Genomic DNA, 23,154 nt, shown 5'->3' on the forward strand with positions numbered 1-23,154 from the left:
CTATAAGGGTATGGTTGATGCTTCCATGGGTGGCTCATACATTGATAGGCATGAGGATGACGTGTGGCGTCTTTATGAAAGCATGAGTAAAAATTCTTTGCATAAAACACTATCATCCAAGAATGGTAGAAATTCACAAGGTAGGAAGAGTGTTGGCTTACATCAAGTCGAACATTCAAATGAAATAGCCGCCGAAATGAAGTCTTTGTCTCAAAGGTTTGATCAATTTTTGATTAACCAAAACTCGGTGAACCAAGTATCTTCATTCCCTAACCATTCTCATCGTGCATCAAATGAAACATGTATGACTTGTTTTAGTGTTCTTCATTCTACTTCTCATTGTCCTCACGGAGAAGTGCAAAGTGAACCTAATGAACAAGTCAATGCGGCTTTTGTGAACCAAGGGAACAATCCTTATGGTACTCATTATAATCCAAGTTGAAGGAATCATCCGAATTTCTCTTGGAAAAACCAAGGAGAGGGCTCAAACCCTTCCTAAGGTGGTTTTCAAGGGAAGTACATTCCACCTCCACTTCAAAACTAAGGATCCCAAGGTTATAGACCCTATCAATCACAAGGGAATCAATTTGCTAATTCTTATTTTCCCAACCAATCCTATTCCCAAGGAAATACTAGAAGTCCCGCCTTTGAAGAGAAAGTTTTGAATGCTTTGGGCACTTTAGAGGCTAACACTCAGTTGCTTCATTCTCACTCTCAATTTATTGCGAAGCTAGAGACCCAAGTAGGGCAAATAGCAAGCACTCTCAATGCAAGAGAGAAGGAAAAGATGCCTATAAATGCACCACCTAAGCAACAATGTGTTATGAAAACCCATTCTTCATCAGAAGGCTACACCATTGAACATGTTAATGTGGTGACTACCTTGTGGAGTGGTAGGATTGTGGACAATCAAGTTGGAATGTCTAATGAAGAGAGTGAACCGGTGCAACCTCAAGTTGTCACCCGTCCCGTTTCACATCCCATTCCTCCTTCATTACATATACATGATCTTGTAAATGAGAAAGTTTTAAAAGATGTGTTGGAAAAAGAAGTTTTGAAAAATGATGTTGAAAAGGTTTTATTGAAAAATGATTTGAAAATTTCTTGTGTTGAAGAGAGTTCAAAATTTTTTTTAAAAAAAGTGTTTGAACCAAAGGTTCCATTTCCGGATGCCTTAAAAGGATCCATTTCAAAAGACAAGTAAAAGGCAAAAACCAATGAAATCATGGAAATGTTTAGGCAAGTGAAAATTAATCTTTCACTATTGGATGCAATCAAGCAAATTCCGGCTTATGCCAAATTCTTGAAAGACTTGTGCACCTAAAAGCGGAAGAACAAGAGCCAAGCACCAAGAAAAGTGGTTTTGACCGAGCAAGTAAGCTCAATTTTACAACATAACACTCTTCCAAAGTTTAAGGACCCTAGTTTACCCACTACATCATGCATTATTGGTGATCATATCATTAATCGGGCGCTTCTTGACTTAGGAGCAAGTGTTAACCTTCTTCTATACTCGGTTTATGTCAAATTAGGCTTACGTGAATTGAAACCGACGTCAGTAGTTTTGCAACTTGCCGACCGATCCATTAAGAAGCCTAGGGGTATAATTGAGGATGTTTTGATAATGATTGACAAATTCTTCTTCCTGGTTGATTTCGTTGTCATAGACACGGAACCGGTTCCCAATCCTAAGAGCCAAATTCTCGTTATCCTTAGCCGTCCTTTCTTGGCAACCGCTAATGCCAACATTAATTGTAGGATGGGGAAAATAAAGATTTCATTTGGCCACATGAAGGTGAAGTTGAATATCTTTAATCCCATACCCAATTCTTTGACAAATATGAAGGAGAAGTTAATGTTGTAGATGAATGTCATGATCTTCAATGCCAATGAAATAAGCTTTTGTGTAAAACCAAAACTTCCAAAGGATCATCTTCAACCTTGCATTCTAAAAGTCTTGTTTCAAATTCTTACTTTGAAAGGGCGTGGAAGCCCAAAGGTTGTAATTGCACAGACAAGGGACCAAAGACTTCTTTTAAGCTTAATCCAACAAGTTCTTCAAAGAACCATTTGTTGGATGGAGTTCAAAGCATCTATTTCCCCAACAAGGAGGGGATGCATTATAAGATCTTTGATCAGGGCTAAAAGAGCCCAATGTCTTGCTAGAGATGTTAAATACTAGTAAAAACATTCGTAGGGTGTCAAAAACCTATTCCTTCCCCATTTCTATCTTTCATTTCATTTCTTGCGAAGTCTAGATACTTGTTTTTGGTTCATATGCATTTCAAGGAACTTTGGTGAGGATTGCATAAGCTTTCATGTCATTATTGAGCATTCTGCAAAGTTCGATCGATCTCAAACTTGAGTTCGATCGATCGAACTCTTCTCTGCATCCAACACTTTGAAAATTTTTCGACCTGCAGAAACCTGCTTCCAAATCACCTCTCTGTCCTATCGTTCGAACCAACTCTAAGATCGATCAAGAGACCTTTGATAGATCCAACTTCCAAGTTCGATCGATCTCATGACTCAACACTTAGAAAAATTTTGAGCTTGCATCAACCTGCATATTTCAGTTCTCTGTCTGATCGTTCGAAACATTCCAAGATCGATCTGAATGTTCTTCGATCGATTCAACTTCCCAGTTCGATCGACCTCATGTTCCAACACTTAGCCAAATTTTTGAACCAAAAACCTGCATATTTTTGCTCTCTGTCTGATCGATCGAACTCTTGTTTTGATCGATCTCAATCTTCATTTCACTATTTTAACTTTATTTTGACTTTTCAAATTTTCAAAAATCCAAAAATATTTTCATTTTTATTTTTTTTATTATTATTTTATTTTATTTCACTTTATTTTATTTTATTTTCATTTATTTTATTACATTTTCAAAAATCCCAAAATATCTTAATTAATTTTTAATTATTAAGTGTTTATTCAAAAAAAAAAACTTTGGAGAGAGTTCATCAAAGTTCGATCGATCACATTTGAGTTCGATCGATCGAACTCTGTCGAGAATATTTTTAAAAATAGAATCGAGGGTTTTTAGATTGATACCTTAGATCGATCTAACCCTCTCAAACCCTATCCCTCACTCCCTCTCTGCGCCGCTGTGAGCCTCAACCATCTTCATCATCTCCGGCGTGTTTTCCGGTGAAACACAGTGAGCTTTGACTCTCTTTCTCTCTCTTGCATTTCGGATCTCACCCCCTCTTTGCATCCACTTCTCTCATTCGGTTGAGGTAAGATCCGAAGCACCATAGTTGATTGCAAACTTCAATCTCATGTATTTATGCTTTATATGCCGAATCCATGTCATTTTCATGATCAAATCCTCCATGGTTGAAGCTTGAAGAACATTTGTATATATTTGTATATATGCATATACATTTTGGTATTTTGATTCGATTTGGAAGGATGGGCCATGATTGGGTGTTAGAAATTGTTGAATTGTTGTGTTGATGGGCCAACGAACACGTTCATGTGGGCCCCATGCTTCCAAGGTCACAGATCTGTGACCTTTGGGTTTCATCGCCGCACAGTTCGATCGATCGAACTAGTATCTCTAATCGATCTTGAGTGATCGATTGAACTCATGTCTTTGATCGATCGAAGTAGTGAGATCAATCTCACTTACTTTCGATCGATCCAACTTTTGTGATCGATCTCACTTCTTTTATGATCGATCGAATTTCACAGATCTCACACACACACTTCATTCATCATATCCTATGTTCATGCTATCATATCTATGCCCAATGCCTGTGATATTCCACATTGGATGCATTTCATACTGACATTGTTTAGCATGTTTCATATTCTACCACTTGCATATATTTATGTCATATTTGTTTTGTCTATTTTACTTGACATACATGATTCTATTTCGTGCTTTTAAATTTCTTATTCTGGCACTAACTCCCATTGTAAGTTTTTGTTTTTCTTTTTGCAGGCTATGGTAAAGAGGAAGACCATTGCCAACAGGCAACAGGGGCCCACCCGCCATATTAGGCCATGGACAGAGGAGCTAGCAGAGCCCTCTTATGCACAGCGGAAGCCAGCACAGGCTACCCCGCCTCAGTCACCATCTCATGAGCCTGAGGATGACCACACACCATCCACTTCTATAGCTCATCCTGTTTTCACTCCATCACCATCTCCACCGCAGACTGGAGTTGAGCATTCACATATACCACCTCAGCCAGCTTATCTATGGCGTGATAGGCCCATGCCTCAATATGCACACATGACACTCGACCATGAGTCAGAGTTTAACACGGCCTTCTTCTCTCGATCGGTGCTGACCCGATCCGCCTACCAAGATATTATTTAGAGGGGCCTAGCCGCTATTCTTGCCCCCGTTACAAAGCCAGTCTACCCACGATTGGTTCAGTTGTTCTACTAGAACCTCCGACCATCGCCGCGTACCACAGCCGAGATGGTCACTTCTATCGATTGCCATCCGATCACCATTACAGTGGACATTTTAGCCCGCTCTTGCCGCTGTCCACATAGATGTCCTCCATAGCTTCAAGACACATATTCGAGGCTATTCAGGCCTTCATATGCTGACATGGCAGTTTCCCTCATAGGTCACCATGCCAGTGGCGAGACTTTCGCCACCCAGACATACCTTCCAGATGACCTATGGTTTATTGATTCCATCCTTTACCGGAATATTTACATGGCGGGCCACAAGATTCAGAGGAGGGGCGATTATCTGACAGCCCTTCACTCTTTTTACACCAGGCACTGGGTGTCCATTCCCGCGCTCATATGGAGCGTGATGAGGAAGCTGTATGAGCAAGGAGACGCCCGGACGGGCTAAGTCTCTTCCTTTCAGCCACCTCATCACCAAGATTCTCATTGACCAGTGCTATCCCATCCATCCTCGGGAGCACCCCGAGAGAGGTTCCTGTCACTTCCTCAGGAAGGATTGGAACAAGACCTACCGCTCCCTTATTACCAGGTTGCAGGACCACGCGGTACTGGCTGCAGCAGAGTTGGAGCTAGAGGAGGCACAGGTACAGGCAGAGGCACTGGCAGAGGCAGCAGCAGCACATCCTGCAGCAGAGTTGGAGCTAGAGGAGGCACAGGTACAGGCAGAGGCACTGGCAGAGGCAGCAGCAGCACATCTCGCAGCAGACGACGCGCCAGTCGATCTAGCTGCCGAGCATTTAGATATCGACTTAGAGCACCCTGCAGACGGTGCAGAGCAGGACTCTCCAGCCAGGTCGTCTATTCATGAGCAGGAGCAGACTTAGGAGCTTTCTTTTGATTCATCTATGCTTGAGACTCCAGATATGACCCCCGGCTTTGGAGTATGTCTACAGACGCTCGAGGATGCTGTTGTTACTATTTGAGCTGACCTCACAGCCCACATAGCTGAGTTTGCTGCCTTCCGCACGGATGTCGCGACCATGTTCAGAGATTTATTCAGAGACATCCGTGGAGCCAGACCTGCCCGTCCTACCTCATCTTCCTGAGCTCCCAATTCTTTCCATCTTATGATCCCTCTTTTCTTTTGATACTTTATTACTGTCACTGTATTATTTTTACAACCGATCTGTCGGCTTTGATATTTTTGTTTTACCTACACTTTCTCTATTTTATATATCTATTTTTGCTATGGATGTCATATGATTGTATTCTCATATCTGTATGTTTGACTCCATCAGGTGCATCACAGTGACTTCAGTGAGAGAGTGCTACCCAATTTCCAGGACCACCCTTATACTTCTCTCATTTCGTTATCTGTTTATCCCATTAACACTTGCATGACCACTGTGCACTGATTATCCCATTTTGTTATCTGATAAGTTTATCCAAGTGCCAATTTTCAGGACCACAGTTCATCCCAAGTTTGGGGGGGCCATGCCACCCACTTCGAATACTTCAGTCCCGACCATTCTTGCTTAGTTGCACTGGTATACTCTTCCCTTTGTTCTCTTTACACATTGAGGACATTGTGCAATTTAAGTTTGGGGAGAATGGTGCTCTACAGTGTTAGTTTTAAATTCAAATTTTTAGCATGACTTGTGTATTTGAGGGATATTTCTATGATTGATCCATATCTAGCTATGATTTTGATCTTTTGAGGACTATATTGCTTAAAATTTAAAAATTGCTTGACTTGAGAGTCCAATACTCCTTGTATGCCTTATTAATGCCATTTAGGAGTAAATTTTTTGAAGGATTGATATCTTGTTTGCACTTGTGGTCCACATCATTTTGATTTTGTGATTGTTTTGAGATTCACTCTAGTCTTCTACACTAGCACCGGCGCACACTAGCATTCATTTGTGGGGTACATGCTTTGTTAATTATTGAATTGGTTATATCCTAATTGAGCTAGTAGTGCATTGAAAGCTTTCATTCTTGATAAAGGTGGATAACAACCCCTTTTCACTAAGTAGTCGGGATTCTAGCCTCATCAAGCACTGAACTTCTCGCGCCGAAAAGTGGAGGGCCCAAACTCTAGGTTATTAATTTTATTCAAAAAAAAGAAAAAGAAAAAAAAGGAAGCAAAAATAATAAAAGTGAGGACTTCTCCCAAAAAGGTGAGAAGTAGGAAATGATTAGATGGTTGTTGTCTTGATTTGTAGCCTAGTTGATTTGAGCTTATAAGTCCGTAGGGGTATTTGAATACCTAATGCCCTAAAGCCGTCTGGTTTGGGAGTCATTGACCTAACGCTCAACCTCATGAATCGCTAGAAAGCTTAATAGATCAACACAGTGCACTATACTTCCATCTTTGATCCTCTAAAAAAAAAAAAATGAGTGAAAAGAATAAGCGTACCTAGATGAATAAAACTTTAATAAAAGGTCCACTTTTTGTCTTGATGATCGGTACTAGATTTGTGTACTAGTCTGAGGGTAAGGATGTGATTAATTCTTTAGTTGGCTTAGATAGCAACACATTTGATGCCGGTCCACTCAAAAGGATTCTAGAGTTGTTTTGATTTGCATGATCATTTTCTTGATGTGTGGAGGACCATACTTGCTTACTTGATGTTGAAATTTTGGGAGATTGCTTAGAAAGGGTTGAAAAATTGCATATTGGTGTCTCTTTTGAAAGAATGAGCTTAATGTTTGTGGGTACCATTTCTAGAAACCCTCACGAGACTTCACTCGTCCACTAGGGGTAACCTAGGGGTTTAAAAGGCTTATTGCATATGCTAAGTGCAATCGTGTTCCCTACGAAAGTGGCGTTATCTATTTATTGTTTTCTAGATTCATACTCGTATAGTTGTTTATTTCATTCCGTTACTTTCTAGTTCATTCCTAGGGACTAGCAATATTTAAGTTTGGGGGTGTGATGAGCACTGAAAAGTACGTATTTAAACCCCTTAAGCTTAGGTATTCTAGTACCTTTATCTATCTTACTTTACCATTTTAGATTAATTTCATATTATTTCCTTTTTCAGGCACTTATCCCGAAAATAAGCTAACTCAGCCAAATAAGAGCTTAATTGAAACAATTCTGGAATTAATCAAAGAAAGGAGCAAAGTGGAAAAAGATGGAAGCAAATGAAGCCAAATGAGGCAAGCAACAAAGTTCGATCGATCCAAGTTCAAGGTTTGATCGATCGAACAATGATCGATCTCAGCACTTTAAGATAGATCCAAGCTTTGACCCAAAAACATAAAGTTCTAAAAGTTCAATCGATTCAACACCATCCTTCGATCGATCAAACACTTTTGTCCTTATTCAAATGATTGATCCTATCCATAACTGTACCACCCACTAACCACTTGTGTCCTTTTCCCATAAATATCCCTCATAAACATCTCGGATTTGTCTTTTTCTAAAAAGCTCAGCCAGTTGGATCGATCCAGCCTAAGTTCGATCGATTTCACTTACTTTCGATCGATCCAAGTTCAAGGTTCGATCGATCGAACTTCCTTCAGTGCGGAAAAGTTAAAATTCCATCTCATTAAAAGTTGTCCTTTATCTAATCATTAGGGAATATTGTGTGCACGACCCCAGCTCATTTTGGGTGTCATTTTGACCTACCTATATAAGGATAAGGATTGCTTTTACAAAAAAAAAAAAAAAAGCCAACATTATTTTCATATCATCTCTTGGAGAGGAAGCTTAGAGGAGGAGGAGGCTAGAGACACCATTGGAGACTCTTCATCAACAAGGAGCAGATTTTAACCATGGAATTAGCCCTTGAGGGTTGAAGCATCATCACCATGAGTGGCTAGACATCCTCTTGGGGCTAGAGTTAGCCCCAAGCATGCTTTCTATATCTTAATCTTGTGTATTATTGAGGGATTAGTGTTGTAATTGATGTTTTGACATTTATATATATATATATATATATCTTGTTTATTCAATGATTTATGTGGTTTAATGCTTCTAATTGGTCATTTCATTCTATCCATATGTCTATGTATGTTAGAATAGATGTTCATGTGCTTGTCTCTAGATTTTGTGTTATTGATGCATGTCTATGTGTATTGATGCTATAGATTTGGAGATTGTCAAAACATTGTGCTTAAAAGAACGCTTTTGTGATTCCCTTGATGGTTCATGCTTATCTCTTGATGGATTGTACCTCTCCGTTAGTTTATTTTCATGCTAGTAGTGTAGATGTAGTGTAGTTATAGTGTAGTGTTAAATGGGAGGACAATCTATGCTTGTTGTTTGATGATCCAAGCTTTTGAATGCAATTAGCATATGTCTTTATCCTTGGGTTGTATTTGGATTGTGAGCTTAATGAAAGAATTAATGACTTGTTTTGATTTATTGTGCCTTTCACATGTTGTTTAGACAATATATGCTTCATTGCTTAGATATATTGTGCTTTTCACATGATGTTTAGACAATACATACTTAACTAGTCATCCTTGCTTGTTGAATTAACCAAATTCACACACACCAATATTGTAACACACCATTTGCCCTCATTAATCACTTGTCAATAATATAGAAATGTATTGCTTGGTGGTGATCTCTAAACCCTAAGATCTCTCTCTCTCTCTCTTACTTACTCTTAATTGTACTCTTTTGCTATTACTTAGCTTAATTTAGTTGCTCTTTAATCAACCAACCAACCAATTATTTGATCACTCAACCTACTAGCCCTAATTGTGATTCCACGAAATTACTCGATCCTCATAATCCCTTGGGACGATCCCTACTCACTCTTGCTACGTTAGTAGCAGTGGTGGTAATGGTTTTTATAAATTTAAACTTGACCAAAAAGGCTTTTCTTGAACTGCACATTCACCACATCAATTTTGGCGTGTAAGAACGGCTGCCAGCTACTCGTCTGTATACAACATTTTATAATTATAAACATAAATGGCTTGCCACAAAATACCTTATCATACCCCATTCATTACAACATGATTATATAGTTCCAAATATGCAACAAGTGTTGTCATAAAATTATAGTTACATTGCAAATATGAATACGTTCATGAGTTACAGCTTTACAAAATAATGGGCTAAGATACAAAAGATGACAAAATATAAACTTCTATTCTCCATTAAGCTTGTGGTGGATTGTCATCCGCCACTTCCTTCCCGAGTCCTGAAATATGTTAAATGTAATGGGATGAGCAAATTGCTTAGTGGTGCCTAAGACACACTTCTTGTAACCCCGTGAACCCAAACAACGAATAGAAATATAGAAAATGGGATCATGCGTTGTCAGGAAATACAACATCAGTTTCAAGTCCAAAATGAATAATATGATGTTATGGAATGCTATGCCATGTCAATCCCTATTTTCAAAATCATCCATCATTTTTCAATATGTTAATATAACCCATCCGTTAGTGACTTCGCAACAATACGAAAGAAGGATTGGCTACTGTCCCTGACCCTTGGTATCCCCGAGGCGTTATTTGGGCCCAACTAGCTCAACCACGCTAGGGTGATTTCCCTAATTCTCTCTTGGTTATATTAACACCACGGCCTTTTGGTGATCTGCGGTGACCGGGTGATCGGTTGATCAACTATACATCAACCTTCGCAATAACACGAATCATTGTAAAATAGGGCTATTGGTCGGGTAAGTTGAACCACTGGGACTGCGCTAATCTATGGCAACCTAAGTGTCTAGAGTCATTTTAGAGTGATAAGGGGTGTTCATAGAGGGTTTGTTTTGTTTGTCACTAAACTACAAATTCAGAATGCATAAAACAATAAATTGAAGGAGATTAAAAAAGAAGATTTAGAGAAGGAAGTCTAGGGAAGTGAATCCACTCCAAACCTCTACACAAGCTAATTATATGATTGATTTGGGGAATTAATGTAGAAATGACCTTGATATATAATAATACATGACTACTATAATATCTTCAAGAAATTCAATTAATTAAAGAGTAAGAACAACCTATCAAAGCTTCACATGGTTGAGTTACCTAAACTAAGATGCAACCCTAGACATGCTCACTAAGCTAGAGATTGTCAAACAATTAATCAATTGGTGGAAGCACATAATATCAAGTCACAAGATTAACTCATCAAAAGAAATTCTTAAGCTATGGATTAACAAACTACTCAAAACCATGCCATTAAAACCGTTCCATAATCTTAGTTCCATTGTCACTATGAAACTATAAGCCATACAACTATGAGATTAAATAATCTAAGACAAGAGTATGTAAATCAACATAGTCATTCAAACATTCAAAATCTTCATTACAATTTGTAACATGCTCTAAATCATGGAACTAGCCAAATATACATTTCATTCCCCAAAATAAATCAAAAACTAGACATGCTAACAAGGTAGAGCTTCATCACCTCCCTAGATGGAGGTTTAGTTACCCATTGATGCACTAGAGGAAGGAGGAAGCAAAGCCTTGACCTCCATTTTCGAGCTCCCCTCTTCTAGCTCCAAGAACACACCTTTCTTGCGCTCTTCTCTCTCCTCTATCTTGCAAAAATTCAAGGATAATCCTTTTGTGTGGTCCTTCCTCTCTCTTATCAAGCTCAAGTCAAGGCTCTCTCTCCTCCAAGGAACACCTCCAACCACTTCATAAAGAAGGAAGATGGCATTGAGGAAACCAATGTGCAAGTGGCTGAAATTGAGCCATTTCCGAGTGCAATCTGCCTGATTTTCGAGCACTCGAAGGGTGGTCTCGAGCACTCTAAATTAGTGTAATGTGCAACATGCTCTTCTTGCTCAGCACTGACCTACTTTGGTAAAATTGCTATAACTTTGTGCCCTGAACTCCGAATGATGATCTGTTTGAAGATTTGGAGAGCTGATTCAGTGCTTTAAAAACTTCATGTTTTGATGAAGACCCAATTCTCAATTCTGGTTGGTCGAAAATGGGGAGAAAGGCAGTACTTCAGTGCTGCCAGGCAGTTCTGCGCACCTCTATTAAGAAGATCATAACTCTCTGCTCCGAACTCCGAATGACAAACTGCTTGAAGATTTGGAAAGCTGATTCAGAGCTCTAAATCTTTCATGTTATGATGGAAGTCCAGTTCTTGAGTTTGCTAGGTCGAAAATGGCGACAAAAGTCAGGTTCTACTGCTGCCATAAATTCAGAATTGGCACCCTTTTTGTTCAAAATTCCACAAGGCATCATTTTTGCTTCCTTTTTGCACTTTAACCTGAAAATGCACAAAAACATGCAAATGGAGTTAATCTACATAAATTAATCAATTAATGGACTTTGTTAATGTAATTTAGGGCGCTTGAATATACAGTATTCAGCGCTTATCACACCCCCAAACTTACATTTTGCTAGTCCCTTAGCAAAACCAAAATGAAAAACTTAATGAAAAGACAACCATAGGCATGCTACTACAAAAATATCATCCATGGTAAAATGAGATATATACATAGCTCAAAAATAACTTGAAACAGAAAAAGAGCTGGAGATGGGGTCATTGGGAAGACTACCTTGCATATATGAAGCATTGATACTAAACACATTTCAACATGCATGTATCAACATCATAGTCCATATAAATAACTCAATTGTCATCTCTTAAATGGAAGTCAACTCTAACTTTAGTGAAAGTGGATTGGATTCTCAACATGCGGCTTTTACTTTCTTTTCCAATTTCCAAGCACAAGTTTTCAAATCATTGAATTCCCCTTTAAATGAGGTCCCTAAGGCATGATTTTATTTACAAGACAACTTTTGTTGCTTGTTGACAATTTATTGTAACTCATAAGCGAAACATAGAATGGTTGTGCAATGCTGAAGTCCCTTAAGCTTTCTAACCAACCTATGTAGCAAGCGTTAGGCCAACAGCTCCCAAACCAGATGGCTTTAGGTTGTTAAGTGTAGAGACACTCCAAAGGGCTTAATAGCTCAAGTTGGAAAGGCTACGAACTCCAGCAAACCGTGTTTATTACAATTTTTTTTGAATGACCGTGCAATGTTTAAGTCCTTTAAGCTTTCTAACCAACCCTTATAGCAAGCGTTAGGCCAACAACTCCCAAACCAGACGACTTTAGGGTGCTAAGTGTAGAGACACTCCTAGGGCTTAATAGCTCGAGTTGGAAAGGCTATGAACATCAACTGGTTATTTTTTTTTTTTCTTTCTCAGTTTTTTTTTTTTTTTTTTTTTTTTTAGACAACTTAAATCATGCCAAAGATATTCATCTATCAAGTTCATCAAATCAGATTAACTAGGCCAAGGTCAAGGTTGATCAAGTTGCATGCCTCACAGTTAAGTTTCCAATGTGCATCTGTGCATTGTGAAGCTTATAAGAGTGTAAATCCAGCAAGAATCTAATTGGGGCATTTATACAGACTACATTGTATTTGCATGATCATTTCAAATTCAAATTTCTTTATTTTCAAAAATTTCTCAATTGCTTCTATACACAAGGTATTAAACATATGCTTTGTCTCCGACAAGTTCCAAGTTACACTGTCATTACTTAGCAAAAATGTGAAACCAAAAATGTCCTATTGCACCGCCAAACTTGAATGTCACATTGTCCTCAATGTGGGACATGGATGTAAGTTAGAGACAAAAATGACAAAGAGTATAAAAAGGAACAAAAATACCCAGGGGGAGGAAACAACATGGTGAAACGAAAACCCCCAAACTTGAATTGGACTGCGCAACCTGGAGAGCATCATGAAGAACAAAAAGAAACAACCACAAACAGCATTAATAGCACAAGCATAAATACAGAAAAAGAATGTACCTAAAGTTAACAGCAAAGAAAGAATTTGCATTTCAAAAAGAGTTTACATGATTACAAAAAGAGCTGTACAGGGATCATGTCTACTAGAGCAACCTATACATAGCAAATTCTTACAGTTCAAAAGGAAAACAAAAGATACAAGAGAAATAGTTACATATGAAACAAAAAGATAAGGTCCAACACTCGCAACAAGCTACGGGCCAGAGGGTAAACGGGCGAGGATGGAATGGAGGAGAGATTGAGTCTTACGCCGTTCAGCGAAAGCCAAACGACGTTCCTCAGCTGCGACACGGCGGTCTTCAGCAGCAAGACGACGATCTTCTTCGGCACGTGAAGAAGTCTCACACAGAGTCCGAGTGTACGCGGATAAAGAATTCTCAAAACGATCCAGCCGCTCATGAATACCGGCAATGCTAGCCTGGATGAAAGCCTGATCCTGGTGAGAGTCGACCGGAGGCTCTACCCTTGCAGCGGCTGCTACGGTGGAAGCATCCTCAGAAAGAGGAGGAGGTGGAGCTTGGATGAACGGGGGGCAGCAGACTGAGGGGTACTAGAATGGCTAAGAACATTGATCCGCCGGCGCTTGGTAAAAATTTTAATCCTTTCGCCTTTTGGTTCATGGGGAGGAACAACGAAACCCTTGTGTTGAAGGAGCCGAGTGATGAAAAACGGCAAAGGCAATTTCCGATTTTCAACTCGCGGAACCCGTGCATTATGAGCGTCATGCTAAAACTTCATAAATGTGGTCCAAATGAGCTCTGGGATGGAGAACCATTGGCCTTGGTCCATGGCATATAAGGCTTGCAAAAGGAGGCCCCTACGCTCAGTGCTATGCACCAAAGGGCAGACATTGTGCTTGAAGACAGTGTCAATGAACCAGAGGCGTTCCGGAAGATTGGTTTTGCGGATAAAAGACCGGGGCCTATTAGGATCGTCAACATTGCAAATGGCAGCGGCAATCTGCTCCACAGTTAATGTATCCGGCTCCTCATATAAAGGGAGATTCTCACGATTGACAATGTCATCGGGGCACTCAATGGGGCAACCAGAAACCTGAATGATGTCAGTCATAGTGAAAGCATAGGTGGTGCCATCAATGGATGTAGTGAGAGAAATGGGTGGCTCTTCAGGGCATTGGAGATTCTGGTAGAAGAGGCGCACTACACGGGGGTAGGAAACCCTGGCAAGGGGCGCGCAAATGTGCTGCAGATGCCGGTTAGTCAATTCGGCTACAGCCCACGAAGTTGTGGGTAGAATATCAAAGGCATCCGTGAGCGGAAAAGAAAGCTCGTAGTTGAGTTATTTGCGATCCCAAGGATCACGTGGTCGCTCACGATTGACAGCACGGGCACCCGCAGAGGGTCTAGGAGGGCGAGAAGGACCCGCACGATACATTTAGAGAGGTGGACTTGGTTGAGGAATTTCAGCGAACACCTGGCGTGCACCACAAAAAGGAGAAGGTGAAAATGAGTGGGGTGGATGATGAAGCCCAAAAATTTTGTGCACAAACAAGGCTCTAGCATAGAGCAACATCAACAACAAGCAACACAGAACCAAACTCCAACATTACAAGCCCATGCTCCTTGTAAAACACCATGAATGAACAAAGGAAAAGAAAAACAAATGACGAGGACACAGACCTGAATTTTAGTGTATCCGAGAGCAAGAAGGAAGGCAGGAAAAGGTTGAGGGCATGCATGGGTGTGCATGGGTTTATGGGTTTATAGGTTGTTTCATGGTGCATGGTTTATGGGTTGCATTGAGAGTGGGTTGATGGAGGGATGAAGAAGATGAGGGAAGGGTGTGAGATGGGTGTGTTGGAGCCGAGAGGGGTGAGTGAGAGAGGCTTGGTTTTAAAAGAGAGAGGGAAGCTTGGTTCGAGCACTCGAAGGGTGTCTTCGAGTGCTCAAAATTGGGGCAGTGGGCTCGGTTGTGAGGATAGTGTATTGTGCTCCACACTTCGAGCACTCGAAATGGGATTTCGAGTGCTCGAAGTCTTGGCAGTGAGTGAGGGAAAAGTTGGAGGGGTGTAGATTGGTGATGGTGGGTTGTGGAATGAGAGAGAGTTGATGAGGGATGGTGGTAGCTTGCATGGTGTGCATGCATCGTGATGTGCTTGAGGGCATGCATGGTGAGAGGTTGGTGGGTTGGAGTTGAGGTGGCTGAGAGTGATAAGAGAGAGAGAGAATGTTGAGGATTGAAGGTGCATGCAAAGTGTGGGGTTGCATGGTGGGATAAGAGGGAAGTGAAGGTTGGTGCATGCATGAGGAGGGAAATGAGGGTGGTATGGTGTTGGAGTTGGCTAGTGAGAGAGATAACCGAGATGGTTGATGGGGTTGAGGGATGATAGAGAGGGGTGTTGATGGGGGTTGAGTTGAGTGGTTGATGAGATGGTTGTGAGGTGGTGGGTTTGGAAGAGATGGATGAGTTGCCGAGTGTGAGCTTGCATGGATGAGGTTGGTTTGGTTAGTTGTGGGTGCATGGTGGTGTGCCGAGGGTGGAGTGTTGTGTAGTGGTGTGCATGGTGAGGGTGGTGAAAGCATGGTGGGCATGGGGTGAATGAAGGTGATGGTGGGTTTGTGGAGGAGAGGGAAGATTGGTTGTGTGGTGAGAGAAAGAAGAAGATGGAGGTGCATGCATGCATGGGGCTTGCATGCATGCATGCAGGGCGTGGGAGTTGGTGGTTTGCAGGTTGAGGGAATGATGGTTTGGGAAGGTGGTGGGTTGTATGGTGGGTTGATGAGAGAGAAGTTGGGGTTGGTTTGGTTTGTATGTTGAGATAGAGTTCGAGCACTCGAAGCTTGGTCTTCGAGTGCTCGAAATCTGGGCAGTGAGTTGGGTTAAGAAGCTTGGGCACTCGGAATGGGGTTGGGATTGCTCGAGAGTAAGGCAGAGAGTTGGGGTCTTTGGGTGAGAGAAGTTCGAGCACTCGAAGTTTAACTTCGAGTGCTCGAAGCCTGGACAGTGAGCTCAACTGATGAGTGCATTTGAGTGCAAGCTTTATGAGGGCATTTGAAGATCGATCAAGCTCTGCATGCAGTGGGCTTGAGTTTTGGGTAGGAGGAGTTCGGATGAATGAAGCTTGGGAGGAAAACTGGAGCACTCAAAGCTTGCATGAGGATTAAAGCAATGCATGAATGCAATGCAATGATGCCTTAATGCAACATGTGAACCTGAACTCTAACATTTCTTGACCATTTCATGCAATGCAAGTTGTTGAACCTGAACTTAATACAATGCAAGTTCCTTTGCATGCATGAATAAACTGTGCATCGTATTGGCATCAAAGCTGCATGCATTATGATTATGATTATGATAAAAATATGTATATATATATAGATTTGATTATTGATTATTTATTTATTTATTTTAAAATCTTGCAACTACTCTCTAATGCATGAAAGAATTTAAGACTTTTGAAACTTTTTGCAATTTTCTAATGCATGGAAAAATTGCCAACTTTCAGAACATCACACAAAGCATGGGTGGATGTAAGAAAATTTTCAAACCTTTGCAACATCACACAATGCATGAATGAAATTTCTGGAGAAAATTTTAAACTTGCAAATTCATTCCATTCCAATGCATGGGAAATTTTGAATGTTTTGTTTTGAAACCTTGCAATTTTTCAACTTTTTAATCATCTCAAATGCATGAAGAATTTTGAGAAAATTTTCAAACTTTTCATTAAAAATGAGAAAATATGCACATGAGTCGCATTTGAAAAATCTAATGAAATTGCTAGAAAGCGATGGAGACTTCCGGGAATGAAAATTAGAGTTGAGAAGGTCTAAGAAAAATCAAATTTTTGGCTTTTCTAAACCGTTTCCCAGAAAATTTACAAGGCACGAGCAATTTCAAAGAGAATGAAGCTTGGAAATTGAAAGAATTACTTCCCTTGAGTTGCTAAATTTAATGTCGATAGCTAGACAAAGCTAGAGCGGGCACTAATCCTCATAAATTGGATCCGTCAAGAGGACTTCCTCAACTTTTCGGGTTAGGATTGTGCCGTCAATGCAAAGCTTAAGCCGTTGGCCATTTACCTTGAAGAATGATCCACTTGCAGGATCACGAAGTTCGATTGCTCCATGAGGAAAGATGGTAGTGACAATGTATGGACCATCCCATCTTGACCAGAGTTTACCGGGAAAGAGTTTTAAGCGCGAATTGAAAAGCCAAACCTTTTGTCCGGGGGCAAAAGACTTCTTGACGATGTGTTTGTCATGGAAAGCTTTAGTCTTTGCCTTGTAGATTTTTGCGCTTTCATACGCGTCATTACGTAATTCCTCAAGTTCATTTAATTGCAACGCCCGATTAGAGCCGGCTTGTTTGAGATCAAAATTGAACCTTTTTATGGCCCAATAAGCACGGTGCTCTAATTCTACTGGGAGATGACATGCTTTGCCAAAGACAAGTCGATATGGTGACATGCCAATGGGTGTCTTATAAGCTGTCCGGTAAGCCCAAAGCGCATCGTTTAGCCTTAATGACCAATCTTTGCGGTCCGGTCTAACCGTTTTTTCCAAAATGTGCTTAATCTCCCGGTTAGAAATCTCTACTTGACCACTCGTTTGAGGGTGGTAAGGTGTAGCAACCTTATGAATGACGGAATACTTAGCAAGGACGGATTTTAGATAAAGATTTCAGAAATGGGATCCGCCATCACTAATGATTGCTCGGGGCGTACCAAAACGACTAAAGATGTGAGACTGAATGAAATGGATCACGACTTTATGATCATCGGTTTTGGTAGCCTTGGCTTCAACCCATTTAGACACATAATCGACCGCTACAAGGATGTACCCATAGCCATAAGAAGATGGAAATGGTCCCATGAAGTCAATCCCCCACACATCAAAAATTTCAACAATTAAAATGTTGGTGAGGGGCATCATGTCTCTTCGGGACATGGATCCAAGTTTTTGACATCGTTCACACGATTTGCAAAAATTGTATGCATCCCGAAACAAGGTAGGCCAAAAGAATCCGCTTTGAAGAACTTTGTTAGCGGTCTTTTTGGCACTAAGATGGCCTCCACAAGCAAGAGTATGGCAAAAATTTAGAATGCTTGTGGCCTCGGTTTCAGGAATGCATCGCCGGATGATTTGGTCCGGGCAATACTTGAATAGTTCTGGATCTTCCCAAAAGAAATGCTTGACTTGGGAGAAAAACCGGTCCCTCTCTTGTTTGGACCAATGAGCTGGAATTTTGCCAACCGCAAGATAATTGACAATATCCGCAAACCATGGAAGAGTAGAATGTGAAACTTGAAAAAGTTGCTCATCCGGAAAGGAATCACGGATGGCTGCGAATTCTGAAGATTTCTCAATAAATAAGCGAGAGAGATGATCGGCGACAACATTGTCGGTCCCTTTTTTATCCCGGATTTCAATGTCAAACTCTTGAAGTAAGAGGATCCATCGAATTAAATGGGGTTTTGTCTCTTTTTTCGCTAACAAATGCCTAAGAGCGGCATGATCCGAAAAGACGATGACCTTGGAGCCAAGAAGATAAGACCGAAATTTATCTAAGGCGTACACTACAGCTAGCAATTCTTTTTCAGTGGTGGTGTAGTTCAATTGGGCATCACAGAGAGTTTTGCTAGCATAATAAATGACATGCGGAAGTTTATCCACACGTTGGCCCAAAACCGCCCCTAATGCTTAGTCGGATGCATCACACATGATCTCAAAGGGAAGAGACCAATTAGGGGGTTTCATGATTGGGGCGGATGAGAGGAGAGTGCGAAGTTTGATGAAAGCTTCCATTCAAGCGTCATCAAAATTGAACGGAACATCCTTGGCTAAGAGATTACACAAGGGCCGTGAGATTTTACTAAAATCTTTGATGAAGTGACGATAGAATCCGGCATGGCCAAGAAAAGAACGAATTTGACGGACTGAATTCGGAGGAGGAAGATTAGAGATTAACTCAACTTTTGCCTTGTCTACCTCGATTCCCCGTTTAGAAATGACATGTCCTAAAACAATGCCTTCTTGGACCATGAAGTGGCTTTTCTCCCAACTTAGAATGAGATTCGTCTCTTTGCATCTTTAGAGCATAAGAGATAAATTTTTGAAACACGAGTCAAAGGAGGAGCCAAATACGGAAAAATCGTCCATGAAAACTTCCAAGAACTTTTCAACCATATCGGAGAATATAGACATCATGCACCTTTGGAACGTTGCCGGCGCATTGCATAGACCAAAAGGCATGCATCGATAGGCAAAAGTACCAAAGGGACATGTGAATGTTGTTTTCTCTTGATCTTGGGGGGCGATTGCCACTTGGTTATAGCCGGAATAACCATCAAGAAAACAATAGAAGCTTTGGCCGGCTAACCTTTCTAGGATTTGATCAATAAATGGGAGTGGGAAATGATCCTTCCTAGTTGATGAATTGAGTTTCCGGTAGTCAATGCACACACGCCACCCGGTGGTGGTTCGTTGTGGCACGAGCTCACCCGCTGAATTTTCAACAACGGTGAGACCGGATTTCTTGGGGACAACTTATGTGGGGCTCACCCACTTGCTATCAGAGATAGGGTAGATGATTCCCGCATCTAGCAATTTGATCACCTCTTTCATGACCACTTCCTTCATATTTGGATTTGACCGGCGCTGGACCTCTCTAGTAGGCTTTGCGTCATCCTCCATATGAATGCGGTGCATACAAATGGAGGGGTCAATTCCTTTCAAATCTGCCACTGTCTAACCAATAGCTTCCTTATGCTCTTGGAGCACCACTAAAAGGTTGGTCTCTTGGTCTTTTTGAAGGTCCGAGGCAACAATGACCGGAAGGGTTTGCTTTGGACCAAGGAACACATACTTGAGATGGGCCGGGAGCGGCTTAAGCTCAAGTTGTGGCGGAGATAACAATGATGGGACCGGGGGAGTAGTGGAAAGTTGGGGAAGTGGTTCTTTTGGAATTTTTCAAGGAGGTACATCTATGATAGCATTAATATCAAGCAAGGAATTGACTTCTTGAATGGCTTGATCAACATCAAAGTTTGAGAAGTCAAAATGGGACATGCAAGTTTCAAGAGGATCTTTGCTTAGAATGAAGGGGAGAGATTCTTCGACCACTTCATCAATGACATCCACAAGAAAACAATCATCCTCTTTGGAGGGATGTTGAGTTGCATGAAAGATGTGGAGTTTGACTTGCATGTTTCCAAAAGCAATGTCCATCACCCGGTTCGGCAATTAATTGATGCATTAGCCGTGGCTAAAAATGGCCTACCAAGGATCACGGGAATGTGCTTTTTTGGGTCATGGACCGGTTCCGTATCAAGAACCACAAAATCTACCGGGAAGTAGAATTTGTCCACTTTGATGATAACGTCCTCGAGAATACCTCGTGGATGCTTGACCGATCTATCGGCAAGTTGCAAAACCACAGAAGTCGGCTTAAGATCTCCCAAACCAAGTTGTAGGTAGACTGAATATGGAATTAAATTCATACTAGCTCCTAAGTCAAGGAGGGCCCTCTCGATTTTGCTGTCACCAATGACGCAAGAGATTGTGTGGGCACCCGGATCCTTATACTTCGGAGGAGTGCTGTGCTGAATGATAGCACTAACATTTTCAGTCAACCTCACTTTTTTTGGCAAATGATTTTTAGAAGTGCGCTTTTGAGTGCACAAATCTTTGAGAAATTTTGCATAGGGAGGGATTTGCTTGATAGCATCCAAGAGGGGCAAGTTAATCTTCACTTGCTTGAAAACTTCCCACATGTCTTGAATTTTACAATTCTTGTTCCCAAAATGTGTCGACTCTTGAAGACGTTGAGGAAAAGGAGTTTTTGGCTCAGAAGTAGTTTCCACATTTGGGGTGACATGTGTGGGATTTCCGTGAATGGTATTTGGACAAGAATTTGGATTAGAAGAGCTTGAATTTGGATTTTTCAAATGAGGGTTTTTCTCACTTGTGTCTCCATCAACCTTGTTTTCAACCACTCTACCACTCCGAAGGGTGATGATAGCTTGAACTTGTTCATGAGTCGGCCCACTCGGAGGAGGGGTTTCATCAATCACATGCATTCCTTTAGGATTTTCAAAAGGTTGAGAGGGAAGCTTGCCCTTGTCCTTTTGAAGCAATTGATTCACCGAGTTAGCTATTTGGCCCACTTGATTTTCGAGATTAGCTATGGATTGAGTATGAGAGTGAACCATTTGGAGAGTAGGCTGCAAGGATGTCAAGAGTTGCTTGTTGGCATCCATTATTTGCTTATTTAATGATTCCATCATTTGCTTGTTTGCAGCTACTATCTCGTCAGTTGGACACACAGGAGGTTGATTGGAGACATTTGGATTGTAAGGAGGACGATAGCTTGAAAAGGCTTGGAAAGGTCTACCTTGATATTGAGAAGAGGGCTGATTTTGCCGCCCTTGGTTTTGGAATTAGGAATTTTGTGGGGCTTGTTGCCGCCTCGAGAAATTCGGATGATCTCGCCAACCCGGATTGTAGGTGTTGGAATATGGATTGTTCCCGGGCCGCGAGAACATAACATTAGCTTGCTCTTGGTTGGGATTGGGAAATTGCTCCGGTGTGGGGCAATCTTCCGAGAGATGGAATGGACTAGTACATGAAGCACAAACTGAACTTGCCAAATTTTGAGACAATGAAGGAGGAAGATGTGGTGCCATCAATTGGTAGAATTTATGAGCGATGGCATCCACTTGAGATGATTCCTCCCTTATTGATTTTGGTTGACAAGGGTTGGTGTTCTTTGCAATGGTTGCTGTCGGAGCCCTACGAGAATTATGTTGAAGTGAATTTTCGCTTAAATTCTCAAGTAGGGTCCAAGCCTCATCCGCATTCTTGGACATGAACATCCCACCACAAGAAGAATCAACCATGAATCTATGGGTTTCGGTCAAGCCGGCATAGAAAGCTTGCACTAATTGCCATTTTGGGATCAAATGATGAGTACATTTTCGAAGAAGATCTTGTAGCCTTTCCCAAGTCTCATGGAGTTGTTCTCCATCAACTTGAGAAAAACTTAGAATGGAACGCCTCATTTGGTTGGTTTTACTCACCGGATAATACTTCTTAAGGAATTCTTATTACAATTGAGCCCAAGAAGTAATGGAATTGGGAGCGAGGGAGTTCAACCAATATTTTGCCCTATCCTTTAGGGAGAATGGGAAAAGATGGAGATAAAGTGTATTGTCCGGAAAACCTCTCAACCGGATGGTTGAACAGATTTCAAGGAACTCATCAAGATACTTATATGGATCTTCATTATCAAAGCCATGAAATGATGGAAGCATTTGGATGGTGCTTGATTTGATCTCATATTGAGCTGCATCGATGTTTGGCATTACTATGCAAGAAGGAGAAGCATAGGTGGTATGAATGAAATGATCTCTAAGAGTCATTGGTCCTACATTAGGAATTTCAGCCCTTTCATTCCCCATATTTTCTACGTTATCCCCCATTGTATTGAATTCAGTTTCAAGATCCCTTGTAAGAGTGGGTTCCCTAAGGTTCCGTCTAAGAGTTCTTTCAAGTGAATTTATATCAATAGGCGAGTCAAGTGTGGGTAGAGAGAGTGACCTACGGCCAAACATCAACAATTCACAACAACATCATCACAACAAATCTTTATCATCAACTCCACATACGATGTTCCCTTTTTCCTCAATTATCAAGACAGAAAATAAATGGCCACGAGAAGGACCGATGCTTGTACACGAAATTAAACAAGATAATAGCCTCTACAAGGGCTTCACAACTAAATTAACTACTTCTAAAATTAACACATGTATTGTATCTACAAGTTGAAACTAAAAGTCAAGAGACTTACCTAGGGTCCTCTAGACTCACAATTTGCTAGCATTCCCACGGCGAGCTTCGAGTCCCAAGGATTTCACTTACAACTTAAAGATGATTAAAACACACAAGGAATATTCACAAAACACGATATTAACAATCAAACTAAAATTAACCCTAGAACTTTGGTCGCTAAACCGTATGCAAGTCCCCGGCAACGACGCCAAAAATTG

Source organism: Cornus florida, unplaced genomic scaffold, assembly GCF_030987335.1.
Source record: "Cornus florida cultivar Cherokee Brave unplaced genomic scaffold, ASM3098733v1 CherokeeBrave_3.0.0_Hap2_Chr10, whole genome shotgun sequence".
In the NCBI taxonomy this organism is placed as follows: Eukaryota; Viridiplantae; Streptophyta; class Magnoliopsida; order Cornales; family Cornaceae; genus Cornus; species Cornus florida.